The sequence below is a fragment of the Babylonia areolata genome, chromosome 9, assembly GCF_041734735.1.
Source record: "Babylonia areolata isolate BAREFJ2019XMU chromosome 9, ASM4173473v1, whole genome shotgun sequence".
Classification (NCBI taxonomy): Eukaryota; Metazoa; Mollusca; class Gastropoda; order Neogastropoda; family Buccinidae; genus Babylonia; species Babylonia areolata.
The window spans coordinates 48643852-48662473 of NC_134884.1; the positions used below are offsets into that span (position 1 = coordinate 48643852).

At 40.9% G+C, this 18622-nt stretch overlaps 1 protein-coding gene across 5 annotated transcripts in view; it reads right to left on the reverse strand.

The window, feature by feature from the left end:
• Positions 1–4488, reverse strand: part of LOC143285558 (rifampicin phosphotransferase-like) — a 144482-nt gene extending 139994 nt beyond the window's left edge. For all 5 annotated transcript variants that reach the window (XR_013055696.1, XR_013055697.1, XM_076592945.1 and 2 more), the window contains exon 1: positions 4368–4488. The gene's annotated coding sequence lies outside the window, so the exon portion shown is untranslated. The remainder of the gene's footprint in view (positions 1–4367) is intronic.
• Positions 4489–18622: the final 14134 nt, after the last annotated feature.

Sequence of the window (18622 nt, forward strand, 5' to 3'; positions counted from 1 at the left end):
GCCCACTTCCTCACTCCACTCCTCACAATCAGCATAAACCATCATTAGATAAGTCAGCATGGTCAAGAGCCAATGATGTTACAAAATAAGTACGATTAAAAGTTCTTCAATGGAAAATTCTACACAACATTTATCCAACAAATATTCTTCTTTGTAAAATGAAAGTAAAAGAAAATAATAAATGTTCTTATTGTCCAGACACAGTCGATTACATTGAACACTTTTTCTTTGAATGTCCACTTGTAAGCAGTTTTTGGTGTTATATAGAAAAACTGATCAATTTAAAAACAGATCTTAGATTGAAACTTTCAATAACTGATATACTTTTTGGTATTAACAAATCAGAACGCCTTCTTGGAAATTACAAATACATCAATTACATAATCCTTGTAAGCAAAATGTGCATAAGCATTTTCAAAAAAACTGGGTCCTCCTTCTCTGTACAATGCATTTTTGAAAGAGAGCTAGGCCTCAGAAGTCAACTGAATCCATGTTCACTTTCGTATCTTTTATTTGTATCATTATTGCTAAATACTTGTATTTATTTCACGGACTGGCCGAATGAGTATATGTAAAATGTCGACAATACGCATTGTATAATGTCAAGTATGTCATTTACTTTCATGTGTTATACGACGAATTGTCCTGAGGACAATGTGGCGAGCGTCCTTGATCAATGCGTCCGGCAGAAAGAACAATCACTGTGCGTCGTTTCGGGGGAGGGCGGAACCTGCCTCCTGTCCAAGCGTCAACTTTCCTTTTTGTTTCTTCTTCTTCTCCTTTTTTTTTCTTCCTCCAATAATTAATGTTGATCTAATTGCATGTTTTTCTACGTATATGTATTATACTAAGATGATTTCGATGATTATCTCACATACAGAATCCACACACTCACATCAGAGCAAACTAAATCACAGACAACTGAAAACACATGTATAATGTTCAAATATTCACTGAAATTGTCCATGATAACTGAATATTCAGACGAAGAACTTAGTGTATTCGGAAGAATACTACTTTGAATACATTAAGATGTATTTACATGTATTAATCACAGAATCACAGAAATGTTTGCCTATAGGCTAAAAGCCTTTTGCCCTCATAATCAGTGTCCATTTATGTGCTTTTGGATCACTTGTGAACAGACCCTTGTTTAAATCTGGCATAGTGTATACTATATTTATCTACAGCTCAATAAAGATTTAGCTCTGTGGAAAATACATGGTCCTTAAACTTTTTGTCAATGTGATTTTTGAAGGCGTTTACCGATGGTGCATTGATGGTGTCATAGGAAAGGTTATTCCACAGATTTATGATACGGTTAGTAAAAAACTTGCAGAACTGGTTGGTTACGAAATTAGTTTTGTTTATTTTGAAGTTGTGCCCTCGAGTTTTATCGTAGTTAGCCATAGTGAACAAGGAAGAGGTGGTGCAAGGATCATAAATATTGTGCATGATCTTGTATACTTCAATGAGATCACCTCTTAATCTCAGTCTAAACTCTAGGCTAGGCATATTAAAAAGAGCCAGGCGCTCCTCATAACTAAGATCACGAGTACTATTAGTATTACTAGTTATACACTTGGTAAATCTACGTTGAACACCTTCAATCATATTTATGTGCTTTTTAAGGTAAGGGCACCATACTGAGTTTCCATATTCAATAATGGGTCTAACCAGAGCTTTGAACAATGGAATCATAATTTCGGGAGATTTATTAGTTATAGTTCTCACAAGAAGACCAAAAATTTGATTTCCCTTTTTCACTATATTATTTATATGTGCCTCAAAGCTTAGTTCTGGATCCATCGTGATCCCTAAATCTTTTTCGGCAGTTGTACTATCCATTGTTCGAGTTATCCCCTTTTCCTGTATCGTGTACTGATACTGTGGATTATTCTTTCCAAGGTGCAGAACTTTGCATTTCTCGCTGTTAAATTGCAACAGCCAAGTATTTGTCCATTTAACCAGATTATGTATACACATTTGTAAGTGATCTCTATCTTCTATATTTCGGATGGCAGAGTAAGCCTTGGTGTCGTCTGCAAAAAATTTTTACTTTACAATCTACCTCACAAGGCATATCATTTATAAAGTATATGAACAAGGTTGGGCCAAGAACACTACCTTGTGGTACACCACTAGTTACCTTAACCTTCGATGATTTACTACTATTTACACTTACAAACTGTGATCTTCCATTTAGAAAGTCTCTGATCCACGATAGTAGCTTGCCTTTTATCCCATAGCCTCCCAGTTTATTTATGAGTCTGTGATGGGGAACTGTATCGAAAGCTTTCCTTAGATCAAGGTAGACTGCGTCGACTGGTACCTTCTCATCTAGCATGACTAACCAATCTTGTAATGTAACAAGTAGTTGTGTAACACACGAGCGCCCTCTGGTAAATCCAAACTGTTCTCTAGATAACAGATCATGTTTGGTTAAATGTTGGCAGAGAGCGTCTCGAATAAAACCCTCAAAAACTTTACAGACAACTGATGTTACTTGCAGAATTCTTGTTACCTTTCTTAAAAATAGATCGTACTTCTGCTTCTTTCCAAGCTTTTGGTATTGCACCCTTTTCTTGTGTTCTATCAAACAAGATCTTAAGTGGGTGAGCAATAACTTCAGCAAGCTCTATTAATACTCGTGGGTGTATCTCATCAGCTCCTGGGGACTTCTTTTGAGCTTTTTCATCTGTTCAACTGTGACCTCCACGTTGGAAATTTCAGTAACCTCTGTCTTGCATGAAAACTCTGGAACATTTACGTTGCTCTCCTTGGTTAAAACACTAGCACAAAAAAAAGCTGTTTAGCACAGTTGCTTTTTCTGTCATTTTGTGTTAAGTACCATCTTCCTTTAATAGATTAGCAATTTGTTCTCTTGGCAGAGTTTTACTTGCAACATAACGGAAGAATCCTTTTGGATTATGCTTAGACTCTTTAGCTAATTTAGTTTCCTTAGCTTTCATGTTTTTTCTTTACCTGGTTTCTAGCACGTGCATACATTTTTATATTTCTCATTTGTGGGATATTTCTTGTATTTTTTGAAGGCTCTGCGCTTTTGATGAATTTTATCTAAAAAGTGACTGAGGAATGGGGTCTCGTCTTTGTTTATTGGAGGGTCCTTGTTTGAATGATTTTTTTGGAATAAATTTGTTCATGAACTTTATTATTACATCATGAATAAGTTCCCAGGTTTCATCCACAGATGTCTCATTTGTCAAAAGGTCATCCCAGTTAATCTCACCTACGTAATGCTTCATGCCTTCGTAATCTCCTTTATCCAGTTGATATTTCACAGAGTGACCAGATGGGTGTTCCCACTTGATCTGAACATCAAAGTAGAGGGCAGAATGGTGGCTCTTCCCTAGACGGGGCCAGTAATCCAAAGTGTAGACGTTTTCATAAGAGTTAGTAAAGAATAGATCTAGCACACTGGGTTTTTGTAAACCTCTATAATGAGTGGGCTCGGAAGCCATTTGTACAATGTAATTTTGTTGTACACAATCCAAAAATTTCGTAGCTGGATGGTCCTCATTGTTACAACTTACCACATTTTGCCAGTCAATTTCTGGATAATTAAAATCTCCAGAGACAATAACCTTGTTTTTAAAATTGTTAAATACATAGTTTATTAGTTTAATTACACTAGCATGATCCTCATAATCTGAGTTGGGGGATCTGTACACTACACCAAAAATGATGTGCTCGTTACTACCAGGTAATATTTTACAAAAAATCGAAGGAGAAATTATTCTTTCAATTTCTGCAATCCTGGAAACCTCCCACCCTTCCCGCACGAACAGACTGACACCTCTTCCCTTGTTGTTTGTAAAACCTGTATAACCAGGAAGTACAACATTTTCAATTTTAACCTTGGAGTTTTTTTGGTACACTTCAGTTAAAGCAATAATATCAAAGTTGTGTATGTTACACAGTAGTCCCAGCTCATTTACTTTGTTTGTCAGCATGTCAGCGTTTGCATAATAGCATTTCAGAGAAGAAAACTTATGAGAAAAAGAAGAATTGTTTGCTGGTCTATGTACAAAACACGTACTGACATGTTATATAGAAAAAAAAGAGGAAAAAAACCGAAAGAAAACAGAATGAAAAAAAAGGTTTTTGGTTTTTTTGGCCAATGAAGAAGGCGTGTGAAAGCAAAAAAAAAAAAAAAAAAAAAAAAAACAAACCCAAAACCACTTTCTGGTGCTCCATGACCTCCATGACTGAGGCCACAAGAAAAAAAAAAGTATAACCATTATAGGAACAACAGAGTCGAAAACGTCACAGTCTTACACACACACACACACACACACACACACAGATTCATACACGCACGCACGCACGCATGCACTGGCAAATACCTTGAGAAACTGGACTGATCAGGAAATATCTGTCGGTTTGGACCAAGAGAGCGATGCAGCTGTAAATACGTCTTCTGTGTTTCGTCAAACGTCTTCAAATTAGCGGTCTACTCAAAAAACGCACGCTTATAAATACGCAGCACTCACAGGCTCACAGCTCATCATGTGACCATTAATGCGCCGCCCGGTGTAGGGGGTAAAAAAGTACTGTGCTAGATTTATCCGCACGGGTGGTGGTAGTATGCCTAGTTGTGGTGGTGGTGGTGGTGGTGTCAGTAGTGGTAGTATGTCTTGTGGTGGTGGTGGTGGTGTCAGCGTATCATTTTCTGTTCCCTGACTGACGTTTATAAACAAAGTGAGTCACACACAAAAAAGAAAAAAAAAAAAAAAAGCATAAACCATCAGTCCACTTCCTCACTCCACTCCCCACTACTTCATGCACACATTTTATCTGGCTCCACACACACACACGCGCGCGCGTGCGCGCGCGCTACTATCACAGAATGCATGACACACTTAAAAACAAGCTGTGGAAAAGCAAATACTATCAAGTTTGAAATGAACTATATAGTTCAGAACAGGCACCACTGAACACCACCGAAGTGACTCAGCAGCAGTGCAGGGTCTCCTCTGGTGTGTGGCCTCCTGGCGACCTAACATCGATGGTTCCCTGTGGACTGCCGACGCTGGAACTACAAAGGACAAACCCGGGTGTGGCCGTGTATGGGGGAATCTAAATGAGCGGCGTGGGAGTAATGCCACTGAAACGGTGCAGATGACGGGGCAGAAAAGAAAAAACAAAAACAAAAAAAAAACCCAAAAAACCACCACTATATAGAAGTGACAGAGAGACAAACAGATTGATTGACATACTGAGTGAGAGAGAGAGAAAGAGAGAGAGAGAGAGAGAGAGAGAGAGAGAGAGAGAGAGAGAGAGAGAGAGAGAGAGAGAGAGAGAGAGAGAGAATGAATGTTCATGCATTTGGCCATGAGCACATACACATATACTGGGGTTTGGGGAACAATACACAACATGTAAGGTGCAAAGATGAGATGATAACCAACAGTCTCACTTTAATTTTGTGTCATATTTCAGTCCATTTCTGTCCTGCTATTTCTGATGTTAGCACAGGAACACAACTATTCAATACTATACATCTGAAGTGCTGCATCAGTCAAATGTAGTGATATGTATCTACATGTAGCCATATTGATATGAGGTGCTATTGACACATAGCAATAAAGAAGATTAGTTTGGCATAAAATAGTGCTATCGACACATTGTGCCACTGACATGAAGCACCATGGATGGATAGCACTATTGACATGTAGTGCTATGTAGACAATAAAACTGAAAACAGTTGCTCACCATTGATGCGTAGTACTATTGATACATTTTTGCTATTGAGACAATAAAACTGAAGACAGAAGTGCTATCAACACATAGTGCTATGTGACCAGTGATACACACAGTGCTATCAACATGTAGTGCTATGTGACCAGTGATACACACAGTGCTATCAACACGTAGTGCTATGTGACCAGTGATACACACAGTGCTATCAACACGTAGTGCTATGTGACCAGTGATACACACAGTGCTATCAACACGTAGTGCTATGTGACCAGTGATACACACAGTGCCTATCAACACGTAGTGCTATGTGACCAGTGATAAGCACAGTGCTATCAACACGTAGTGCTATGTGACCAGTGATACACACAGTCCTATCAACACGTAGTGCTATGTGACCAGTGATACACACAGTGCTATCAACACGTAGTGCTATGTGACCAGTGATACACACAGTGCTATCAACACGTAGTGCTATGTGACCAGTGATACACACAGTGCTATCAACACGTAGTGCTATGTGACCAGTGATACACACAGTGCTATCAACACGTAGTGCTATGTGACCAGTGATACACACAGTGCTATCAACACGTAGTGCTATGTGACCAGTGATACACACAGTGCTATCAACACGTAGTGCTATGTGACCAGTGATACACACAGTGCTATCAACACGTAGTGCTATGTGACCAGTGATACACACAGTGCTATCAACACGTAGTGCTATGTGACCAGTGATACACACAGTGCTATCAACACGTAGTGCTATGTGACCAGTGATACACACAGTGCTATCAACACGTAGTGCTATGTGACCAGTGATACACACAGTGCTATCAACATGTAGTGCTATGTGACCAGTGATACACACAGTGCTATCAACACGTAGTGCTATGTGACCAGTGATAACCACAGTGCTATCAACACGTAGTGCTATGTGACCAGTGATACACACAGTGCTATCAACACGTAGTGCTATGTGACCAGTGATACACACAGTGCTATCAACACGTAGTGCTATGTGACCAGTGATACACACAGTGCTATCAACACGTAGTGCTATGTGACCAGTGATACACACAGTGCTATCAACACGTAGTGCTATGTGACCAGTGATACACACAGTGCTATCAACACGTAGTGCTATGTGACCAGTGATAACCACAGTGCTATCAACACGTAGTGCTATGTGACCAGGATACACACAGTGCTATCAACACGTAGTGCTATGTGACCAGTGATACACACAGTGCTATCAACACGTAGTGCTATGTGACCAGTGATAACGACACACAGTGCTATCAACACGTAGTGCTATGTGACCAGTGATACACACAGTGCTATCAACACGTAGTGCTATGTGACCAGTGATACACACAGTGCTATCAACACGTAGTGCTATGTGACCAGTGATAACGACACACAGTGCTATCAACACGTAGTGCTATGTGACCAGTGATACACACAGTGCTATCAACACGTAGTGCTATGTGACCAGTGATACACACAGTGCTATCAACACGTAGTGCTATGTGACCAGTGATACACACAGTGCTATCAACACGTAGTGCTATGTGAACAGTGATAACCACAGTGCTATCAACACGTAGTGCTATGTGACCAGTGATACACACAGTGCTATCAACACGTAGTGCTATGTGACCAGTGATACACACAGTGCTATCAACATGTAGTGCTATGTGAACAGTGATAACGACACAGTGCTGTCAACACGTAGTGCTATGTGACCAGTGATACACACAGTGCTATCAACACGGAGTGCTATGTGACCAGTGATACACACAGTGCTATCAACATGTAGTGCTATGTGACCAGTGATACACACAGTGCTATCAACACGTAGTGCTATGTGACCAGTGATACACACAGTGCTATCATCACGTAGTGCTATGTGACCAGTGATACACACAGTGCTATCAACACGTAGTGCTATGTGACCAGTGATACACACAGTGCTATCAACACGTAGTGCTATGTGACCAGTGATACGACACACAGTGCTATCAACACGTAGTGCTATGTGACCAGTGATAACGACACACAGTGCTATCAACATGTAGTGCTATGTGACCAGTGATACACACAGTGCTATCAACACGTAGTGCTATGTGACCAGTGATACACACAGTGCTATCAACACGTAGTGCTATGTGACCAGTGATACACACAGTGCTATCAACACGTAGTGCTATGTGACCAGTGATAACCACACACAGTGCTATCAACACGTAGTGCTATGTGACCAGTGATACACACAGTGCTATCAACACGTAGTGCTATGTGACCAGTGATACACACAGTCCTATCAACACGTAGTGCTATGTGACCAGTGATACACACAGTGCTATCAACACGTAGTGCTATGTGAACAGTGATAACGACACACAGTGCTATCAACACGTAGTGCTATGTGACCAGTGATACACACAGTGCTATCAACACGTAGTGCTATGTGACCAGTGATAACCACAGTGCTATCAACACGTAGTGCTATGTGACCAGGATACACACAGTGCTATCAACACGTAGTGCTATGTGAACAGTGATAACGACACACAGTGCTATCAACACGTAGTGCTATGTGACCAGTGATAACGACACACAGTGCTATCAACACGTAGTGCTATGTGACCAGGATACACACAGTGCTATCAACACGTAGTGCTATGTGACCAGTGATACACACAGTGCTATCAACACGTAGTGCTATGTGACCAGGATACACACAGTGCTATCAACACGTAGTGCTATGTGACCAGTGATACACACAGTGCTATCAACACGTAGTGCTATGTGACCAGTGATACACACAGTGCTATCAACACGTAGTGCTATGTGACCAGTGATAAGCACAGTGCTATCAACACGTAGTGCTATGTGACCAGTGATAACGACACACAGTGCTATCAACACGTAGTGCTATGTGACCAGTGATACACACAGTGCTATCAACACGTAGTGCTATGTGACCAGTGATAACCACAGTGCTATCAACACGTAGTGCTATGTGACCAGTGATACACACAGTGCTATCAACACATAGTGCTATGTGACCAGTGATACACACAGTGCTATCAACACGTAGTGCTATGTGACCAGTGATAACGACACACAGTGCTATCAACACGTAGTGCTATGTGACCAGGATACACACAGTGCTATCAACACGTAGTGCTATGTGACCAGTGATACACACAGTGCTATCAACATGTAGTGCTATGTGACCAGTGATACACACAGTGCTATCAACACGTAGTGCTATGTGACCAGTGATACACACAGTGCTATCAACACGTAGTGCTATGTGACCAGTGATACACACAGTGCTATCAACACGTAGTGCTATGTGACCAGTGATACACACAGTGCTATCAACATGTAGTGCTATGTGACCAGTGATACACACAGTGCTATCAACATGTAGTGCTATGTGACCAGTGATACACACAGTGCTATCAACACGTAGTGCTATGTGACCAGTGATAACCACAGTGCTATCAACACGTAGTGCTATGTGACCAGGATACACACAGTGCTATCAACACGTAGTGCTATGTGACCAGTGATAACCACAGTGCTATCAACACGTAGTGCTATGTGACCAGGATACACACAGTGCTATCAACACGTAGTGCTATGTGAACAGTGATAACGACACACAGTGCTATCAACACGTAGTGCTATGTGACCAGTGATAACGACACACAGTGCTATCAACACGTAGTGCTATGTGACCAGGATACACACAGTGCTATCAACACGTAGTGCTATGTGACCAGTGATACACACAGTGCTATCAACACGTAGTGCTATGTGACCAGGATACACACAGTGCTATCAACACGTAGTGCTATGTGACCAGTGATACACACAGTGCTATCAACACGTAGTGCTATGTGACCAGTGATACACACAGTGCTATCAACACGTAGTGCTATGTGACCAGTGATAAGCACAGTGCTATCAACACGTAGTGCTATGCGACCAGTGATAACCACAGTGCTATCAACACGTAGTGCTATGTGACCAGTGATACACACAGTGCTATCAACACATAGTGCTATGTGACCAGGATACACACAGTGCTATCAACACGTAGTGCTATGTGACCAGTGATAACGACACACAGTGCTATCAACACGTAGTGCTATGTGACCAGGATACACACAGTGCTGTCAGGAGGTACCTGGATGGAGCTGACTTCATGTGCATGCTGTTTATTGTGGTTTCTTCCGCCTCTGTGTCTCTCAATGTCTTTAACACAGACACATGTTTCTCTCTCTCTATGTCTTTCACACAGACACATGATTCTCTCTCACTCACTCTATATCTTTAACACAGACACATGTTTCTCTCTCACTCTATGTCTCTCTATATCTTTAACACAGACACATGTTTCTCTCTCACTCTATGTCTCTCTATATCTTTAACACAGACACATGTTTCTCTCTCACTCTATGTCTCTCTATGTCTTTAACACAGACACATGTTTCTCTCTCACTCACTCTATGTCTCTCTATGTCTTTAACACAGACACATGTTTCTCTCTCACTCTATGTCTCTCTATGTCTTTAACACAGACACATGTTTCTCTCTCACTCACTCTGTCTCTCTATGTCTTTAACACAGACACATGATTCTCTCTCACTCAATGTCTCTCTATGTCTTTAACACAGACACATGTCTCTCTCTCACTCACTCTGTCTCTCTATCTCTTTAACACAGACACATGATTCTCTCTCACTCTATGTCTTTAACACAGACACATGCATGCATATATACACACACTCAGTGTAACTTTTGGTCACAAGATTTTATTCAGGCAAATGCACCATAACAAATTTAAACCACAACACAGAAAGAACAAAACATGCAGAAAAAATTCTGCTCTTAAAGTACACCAAAGGGCACCATGACGCAATGTTTTGCAACTATTTGTAGCTGAAAATTCCAGAGAAAAAAACAGTCTTTACAATAATTATTACAGTTTGTAAACAACAGACATGTCTGGGTTTGGGGGAAAGAATTGACAGACTATATAATACTGATAAGAGTCATCAAATTGTGCGGAGCGAGTGAAATGAAATCCAGCAAGACAAAATTATCCGAGTTTATGTGTACATACAATGTCCACTGCGTATGAGAATAACCTCTCAACATGGTAACAGTTCTGAGTAACATTCTGTGTGTGTGTGTGTGTGTGTGTGTGTGTGTGTGTGTGTGTGTGTGTGTGTGTGTGTTCCAATGCATTCATGTGCATCAATAAGCATGTGTGAATGCAAGCACCTGTGTGTGTGGCCCAAAACATGCCATGTTTTATGCAGAACATGTTGCATACTTTCAGGCATGAGTAAGTTGTGCATGTGTACATGATGCTGGTGATGATTAGGGGGAGGGAGCAGGGGGGAGGGGGGAGGGAGCAGACCAGGGGGCTGGGTGTATTGCATTTTCAAAACCACTCTTCCAAAACAACAATAATTCTTCCAAACAACAATAATTCTTCCAAAACAATAACAACTCTTCCAAACAACAACAACTCTTCCAAAACAACAACAACTCTTCCAAAACAACAACTCTTCCAAAACAACAACAACTCTTCCAAACAACAACTCTTCCAAACAACAACTCTTCCAAACAACAACTCTTCCAAAACAACAACAACTCTTCCAAAACAACAACAACTCTTCCAAACAACAGTTCTTCCAAACAACAACTCTTCCAAAACAACAGCTCTTCCAAAACAACAACAATTCTTCCAAAACAACAACTCTTCCGGGCAACAACTCTTCCAAACAACAGTTCTTCCAAACAACAACTCTTCCAAACAACAACTCTTCCAAAACAACAATTCCAAAACAACAACTCTTCCAAAACACTTCTCAACTCTCCTAAGCATCAGAACCATCAAAGGCAACAATGAAAAAAACAAACCAACCAAAAACACAGAGAAGTATTTTAAAATCTGCTTCACTGCCACAAATATTATACAGCATTTGGGATCATTTATTACAGCATATTTTTTTTTCTTTGCCTCAGTTTTACCAGTTCCAACAAAGTTATCTGTTCCATTCATTATAAGGAAAAAAAAAACAACTCCCCCCCCCTCCCCTGGTGCCCCCCTAATTGTATTACAACTGTGTAGAAACTACAACTGTGCAGAAACTACAACTGTGCAGAAACTACAACTGTGTAGAAACTACAACTGTGTAGAAACTACAACTGTGTAGAAACTACAACTGTGTAGAAACTACAACTGTGCAGAAACTACAACTGTGCAGAAACTACAACTGTGTAGAAACTACAACTGTGCAGAAACTACAACTGTGCAGAAACTAACTGTGTAGAAACTACAACTGTGTAGAAACTACAACTGTGCAGAAACTACAACTGTGTAGAAACTACAACTGTGTAGAAACTACAACTGTGTAGAAACTACAACTGTGCAGAAACTACAACTGTGTAGAAACTACAACTGTGTAGAAACTACAACTGTAGAACTACAACTGTGTAGAAACAAGTGTTTTTCCGCGCCCCCTAACTGTATTACAGCTGTGTAGAAACTACAACTGTAGAACTACAACTGTGTAGAAACTACAACTGTAGAACTACAACTGTGTAGAAACTACAACTGTGTAGAAACAAGTGTTTTTCCGGCGCCCCTAACTGTATTACAACTGTGTAGAAACTACAACTGTGTAGAAACTACAACTGTGTAGAAACAAGTGTTTTTCCGGGTCCCCCTTCCCTCCTCCAAAAAAAAAAAGCAACAACAAAAAATCCCAGACACACAATCTGTGATCCACAGCTAGAGTTTAATGCAGCCTTGCCTGACTTTCCTATCTGTGATCCACAGCTAGAGTTTAATGCAGCCTTGCCTGACTTTCCTATCTGTGATCCACAGCTAGAGTTTAATGCAGCCTTGCCTGACTTTCCTATCTTCCTCACCAGTTGTTTCTGGGTTCTCTGAACAGAAAGAGCCTGTCTGCCACAGGAATCAGGCACACTGATTCTCAAAGTATCAAGACAATGGTTACAAGACGTGAGGTCAGTTCAGTTCCAAAAGCATAATGGTTAAGATGACCGCTGGATTATTTACATTTTTTACCTCCATTGATAGCCTCCAGAGAAAGCTGGAGTTGACAGCAAGCACCATCATGACCAACGTTTTAACCCCTTAACTGCTGCTGAAAATGAGATCACAGTAGCATGAATCTTAAGTGCAATAATTTCTTTTTGTGTGTCACTTTTAAGTAGTGTAGTTGATTTTGCTGAACAAATGTAATGCAATCCCAAAAGGAAGACGTCCAACTAATGACATGTAAGCGACCATCCTGACCTGTGATCTCAGTTCTATGTCGGTGAGCTGACAGTCTGCACTGACCTGTCAGCAGGACTCAAAGGGTTAAGCAACCTGCACTGACCTGTCAGCAGGACTCATAGGGTTAAGCAACCTGCACTGACCTGTCAGCAGGACTCATAGGGTTAAGCAACCTGCACTGACCTGTCAGCAGGACTCATAGGGTTAAGCAACCTGCACTGACCTGTCAGCAGGACTCATAGGGTTAAGCAAACAGGACTCAAAGGGTTAAGCAGTGTTTCATTGTGGGCTTTAATTCAGTGCTAGTCACAAGATAAACCATCATCTAAATAGCAGTAACAACAACAACAATAATGATGATGATGATGATAATCATAATCATGATAGATTAAAGATTAATTGGATTTGTGAAATGCTTAGAGCTTGCTTCAACTTGTATTAATGCTAGATATAAAAAAAATTTAAAAAGGAGACAAAAATCTTTGCAATTAAAAAGACAATGTTATCTGCTTCAAGCAATTAAAACAGACAATTTAAACAGAAATTATCAATATGCTAGATGAAAAATAAAATCAGTTTATTTCAATTACAAAAGCCATTTTTGTCTGCTTCAAGCAATTAAAACAGACAATTAAACGGAAAATGATTATTCCCATTTTTATGGTGACACCCTGAGAGAGAAGTGAAGCAACAATCTCACACATCGGGAAAACACCATGATGACAAAGTCATGTTTTCCAGGATATATGGTGAGTGAATGCATGCGTGTTGCGTGTGAGTGCATGCATGTGTGTGTGTACCTGTGTGTGTGTGTGTGTGTGTGTGTGTGTGTAAAAGGCCATCAATCAAAGCAGGCAGATTTGTTGATCATGATCCTCTTGAAAAGAACATCACTTTGATGATTCTGATGTCTGTCAACACTTCTGTACAACCCCTTGTAACTCTGAGAGAGAGAGAGAGAGTGTGTGGTGGGGGGGGGGTGCAAGATACATAAAATCACAATGATGCTCAGAAACTGGAGGTATGCTGGGAAAACATCACCACATTCAAACATCTTTCCTGATCCAAGCACTTCAGCTGGTAACAATTATGTACAACCCATAGCTCAAATGTGTGTGTATGTGTGTTGTGTGTGCATGCACATATATGTGTGTGAATGTGTGTGTGCACACACATATGCATGTGTAAATGAGTGTGTGTGTGTGCATACTCTGACGCATGCATGTGTGCATGTATTCATGGGTATGCATATTTGCACAGATCTAACTGAAAAGACATGAACGTTTGTTCATGTGTGCTGACAAGAGCATATGCTCCAGTTATGTGTGTGTGTGTGTGTGTGTGTGTGTGTGTGCACGCACATGGGAGGGATAGCAGTGAGAAAAACAAAAGGGTGTAGAATTCAGTGTGTGGTCACAAGAAAATGACATTTTGTACCAGCCCTGCTGTTGACCTGTTCAGGTCACTGTCCTGAATGTAAAAATCATGTACATCACACACACACACACACACACACACACACACACACACACAAGCCAAAAACAATGAAAGAACATCACCATGTAACAGTTGTTCGCACCCTGGGACTGGAGCAAAACTGAACATCTAACAAATGACCTCCCCTTGTCAATGCACTTCCAATGATGACCAATGGAAGAACAATCAAGACATGCAATAAGAGAGATGAAATCGTCATTAAACAAATGAAAAATCAATGTACAGAAAAAGCAAATCAACAACTGAGTCCCCTCCACTGCTCACCCCACTCCCACCTCTGTCTACCATGTGCATGCACACACACATACACACACACACACACACACACACATATAGACACACCCATCAAGTTTCGCTCATCATCCATGAGACAGAGAGTTTGTGAATCACCATGCATCTTTGTGAAATTTCATCAATGTCTGTTTTTAATCAAGTATTTTGTTATTTCTGTGTGTGTGTGTGTGTGTGTGTGCGTGAGTGACTGTGTGTGTGTGTGTGTGTGTGTGTGCTGTATAAGCAACACGTCCAATGTCTGACCCATACTGTCCACCATTCTCTGTACAAACAACACGTCCAATGTCTGACCCATACTGTCCAGTCACCATTCTCTGTATAAACAACACAATGTCTGACCCATACTGTCCACCATTCTCTGTATAAACAACACGTCCAATGTCTGACCCATACTGTCCACCATTCTCTGTATAAACAACACGTCCAATGTCTGACCCATACTGTCCACCATTCTCTGTATAAACAACACGTCCAATGTCTGACCCATACTGTCCACCATTCTCTGTATAAACAACACAATGTCTGACCCATACTGTCCACCATTCTCTGTATAAACAACACATCCAATGTCTGACCCATACTGTCCACCATTCTCTGTACAAACAACACAATGTCTGACCCATACTGTCCAGTCACCATTCTCTGTATAAACAACACAATGTCTGACCCATACTGTCCACCATTCTCTGTATAAACAACACAATGTCTGACCCATACTGTCCAGTCACCATTCTCTGTATAAACAACACGTCCAATGTCTGACCCATACTGTCCACCATTCTCTGTATAAACAACACAATGTCTGACCCATACTGTCCACCATTCTCTGTATAAACAACACAATGTCTGACCCATACTGTCCACCATTCTCTGTATAAACAACACAATGTCTGACCCATACTGTCCACCATTCTCTGTACAAACAACACAATGTCTGACCCATACTGTCCACCATTCTCTGTACAAACAACACAATGTCTGACCCATACTGTCCACCATTCTCTGTACAAACAACACAATGTCTGACCCATACTGTCCAGTCACCATTCTCTGTACAAACAACACAATGTCTGACCCATACTGTCCAGTCACCATTCTCTGTACAAACAACACAATGTCTGACCCATACTGTCCACCATTCTCTGTATAAACAACACATCCAATGTCTGACCCATACTGTCCAGTCACCATTCTCTGTACAAACAACACGTCCAATGTCTGACCCATACTGTACACCATCCTCTGTATAAACAACACAATGTCTGACCCATACTGTTCAGTCACCATTCTCTGTACAAACAACACAATGTCTGACCCATACTGTCCACCATTCTCTGTACAAACAACACAATGTCTGACCCATACTGTCCAGTCACCATTCTCTGTATAAACAACACGTCCAATGTCTGACCCATACTGTCCACCATTCTCTGTATAAACAACACAATGTCTGACCCATACTGTCCACCATTCTCTGTACAAACAACACAATGTCTGACCCATACTGTCCACCATTCTCTGTATAAACAACACAATGTCTGACCCATACTGTCCACCATCCTCTGTACAAACAACACAATGTCTGACCCATACTGTCCACCATTCTCTGTATAAACAACATGTCCAATGTCTGACCCATACTGTCCACCATTCTCTGTATAAACAACACATCCAATGTCTGACCCATACTGTCCACCATTCTCTGTACAAACAACATGTCCAATGTCTGACCCATACTGTCCACCATTCTCTGTATAAACAACATGTCCAATGTCTGACCCATAATGTCCACCATTCTCTGTATAAACAACATGTCCAATGTCTGACCCATACTGTCCACCATTCTCTGTATAAACAACATGTCCAATGTCTGACCCATAATGTCCACCATTCTCTGCATAAACAACACATCCAATGTCTGACCCATAATGTCCACCATTCTCTGTATAAACAACATGTCCAATGTCTGACCCATACTGTCCACCATTCTCTGTATAAACAACACGTCCAATGTCTGACCCATACTGTCCACCATTCTCTGTACAAACAACACATCCAATGTCTGACCCATTGCCCAGCCATCATCTCTGTATAAACAAACAGGTGACTATCAGTGAAAACACAAACCACACACACCAACACAGTGTACATAATTATAAGGGGTGACACATGACTATCAGTGAAAACACACACCAACACAGTGTACATAATTATAAGGGGTGACACATGACTATCAGTGAAAACACACACCACGTGCATGTTCTCATTTAAGCATGATTAAGTAGCCATAGTGTACTGAACAACTTGGTATTCAAAGTGCCACAGAACTATAGAGACTAGAAACAGAATGTTCAACGTTAACTTGATAGAGTCTGTTGTGCTAAAATGGACAGAGACAAAAAATCCTTTGCCATTCAGTATACAAACCAGACACTCTTCAAGCAAATGAAAATTCACTTGATATTTGACCATTTTTTGCTGTTAGCTTTAAAAAAAAATCTATTGCAGGCTTTACTATTTCAGCTTGCAGACAAAATGTTTGAACACTTGTGTGTGTGAACAAACAACAGAAAGAGTCAGAAAGACACAGGGGGACAAGGTACTACACCAACTAGGAAGAACAGGGTCACAGAATCAACAGGGAGTTTTCACCAACTATCCATATCTAAACAGCTCAAATGTATACATCATCTCTCCCTCTCTCTCATCCCCATGTCTGCATGTGTGTGTTCAAGTACATGCATGTAATCCTGTGAACTGTCACACAAGCAAACACACACTGACGTGAACACACAGACACTGGCGGCTGATGTATGAAGCAAGACACAACAATCAATACAACAGCGTCAGCTAAGTACAGCAATAGTACACAAATGAAAAAGGCAACATTTACATATAACTGTGCGCTATGTTCCAGAGAAAACTTTCTGCAGAAACGCCAAAGACACACTGGAAAACCCTCAAATCACTTCAAAGCATGTTTCACTTATCGTCAAACTGACAAGTTCTCAACAAAATGGATGCAAAAAACGTTAAGAAAGACCCTCCAGAACAAAATGGCTTGCAGGTCACAGGAAGTCCCTTTCAGTTTGATACGTTCCCTTGCAGTATGTTCAATGTCCTTTCAGACAGTGAACACCACTCTGACAGTATGTTCAATGTCCTTTCAGACAGTGACCACTCTGACAGTATGTTCCATGTCCTTTCAGACAGTGACCACTCTGACAGTATGTTCAATGTCCTTTCAGACAGTGACCACCACTCTGACAGTATGTTCCATGTCCTTTCAGACAGTGACCACCACCCTGACAGTATGTTCAATGTCCTTTCAGACAGTGACCACTCTGACAGTATGTTCCATGTCCTTTCAGACAGTGACCACTCTGACAGCATGTTCAATGTCCTTTCAGACAGTGACCACTCTGACAGTATGTTCAAGGTCCTTTCAGACAGTGAACACCACTCTGACAGTATGTTCAATGTCCTTTCAGACAGTGAACACCACTCTGACAGCATGTTCAAGGTCCTTTCAGACAGTGACCACCACTCTGACAGCATGTTCAAGGTCCTTTCAGACAGTGAACACCACTCTGACAGTATGTTCAATGTCCTTTCAGACAGTGACCACCACTCTGACAGTATGTTCAATGTCCTTTCAGACAGTGACCACCACTCTGACAGTATGTTCAATGTCCTTTCAGACAGTGACCACTCTGACAGTATGTTCAATGTCCTTTCAGACAGTGACCACCACTCTGACAGTATGTT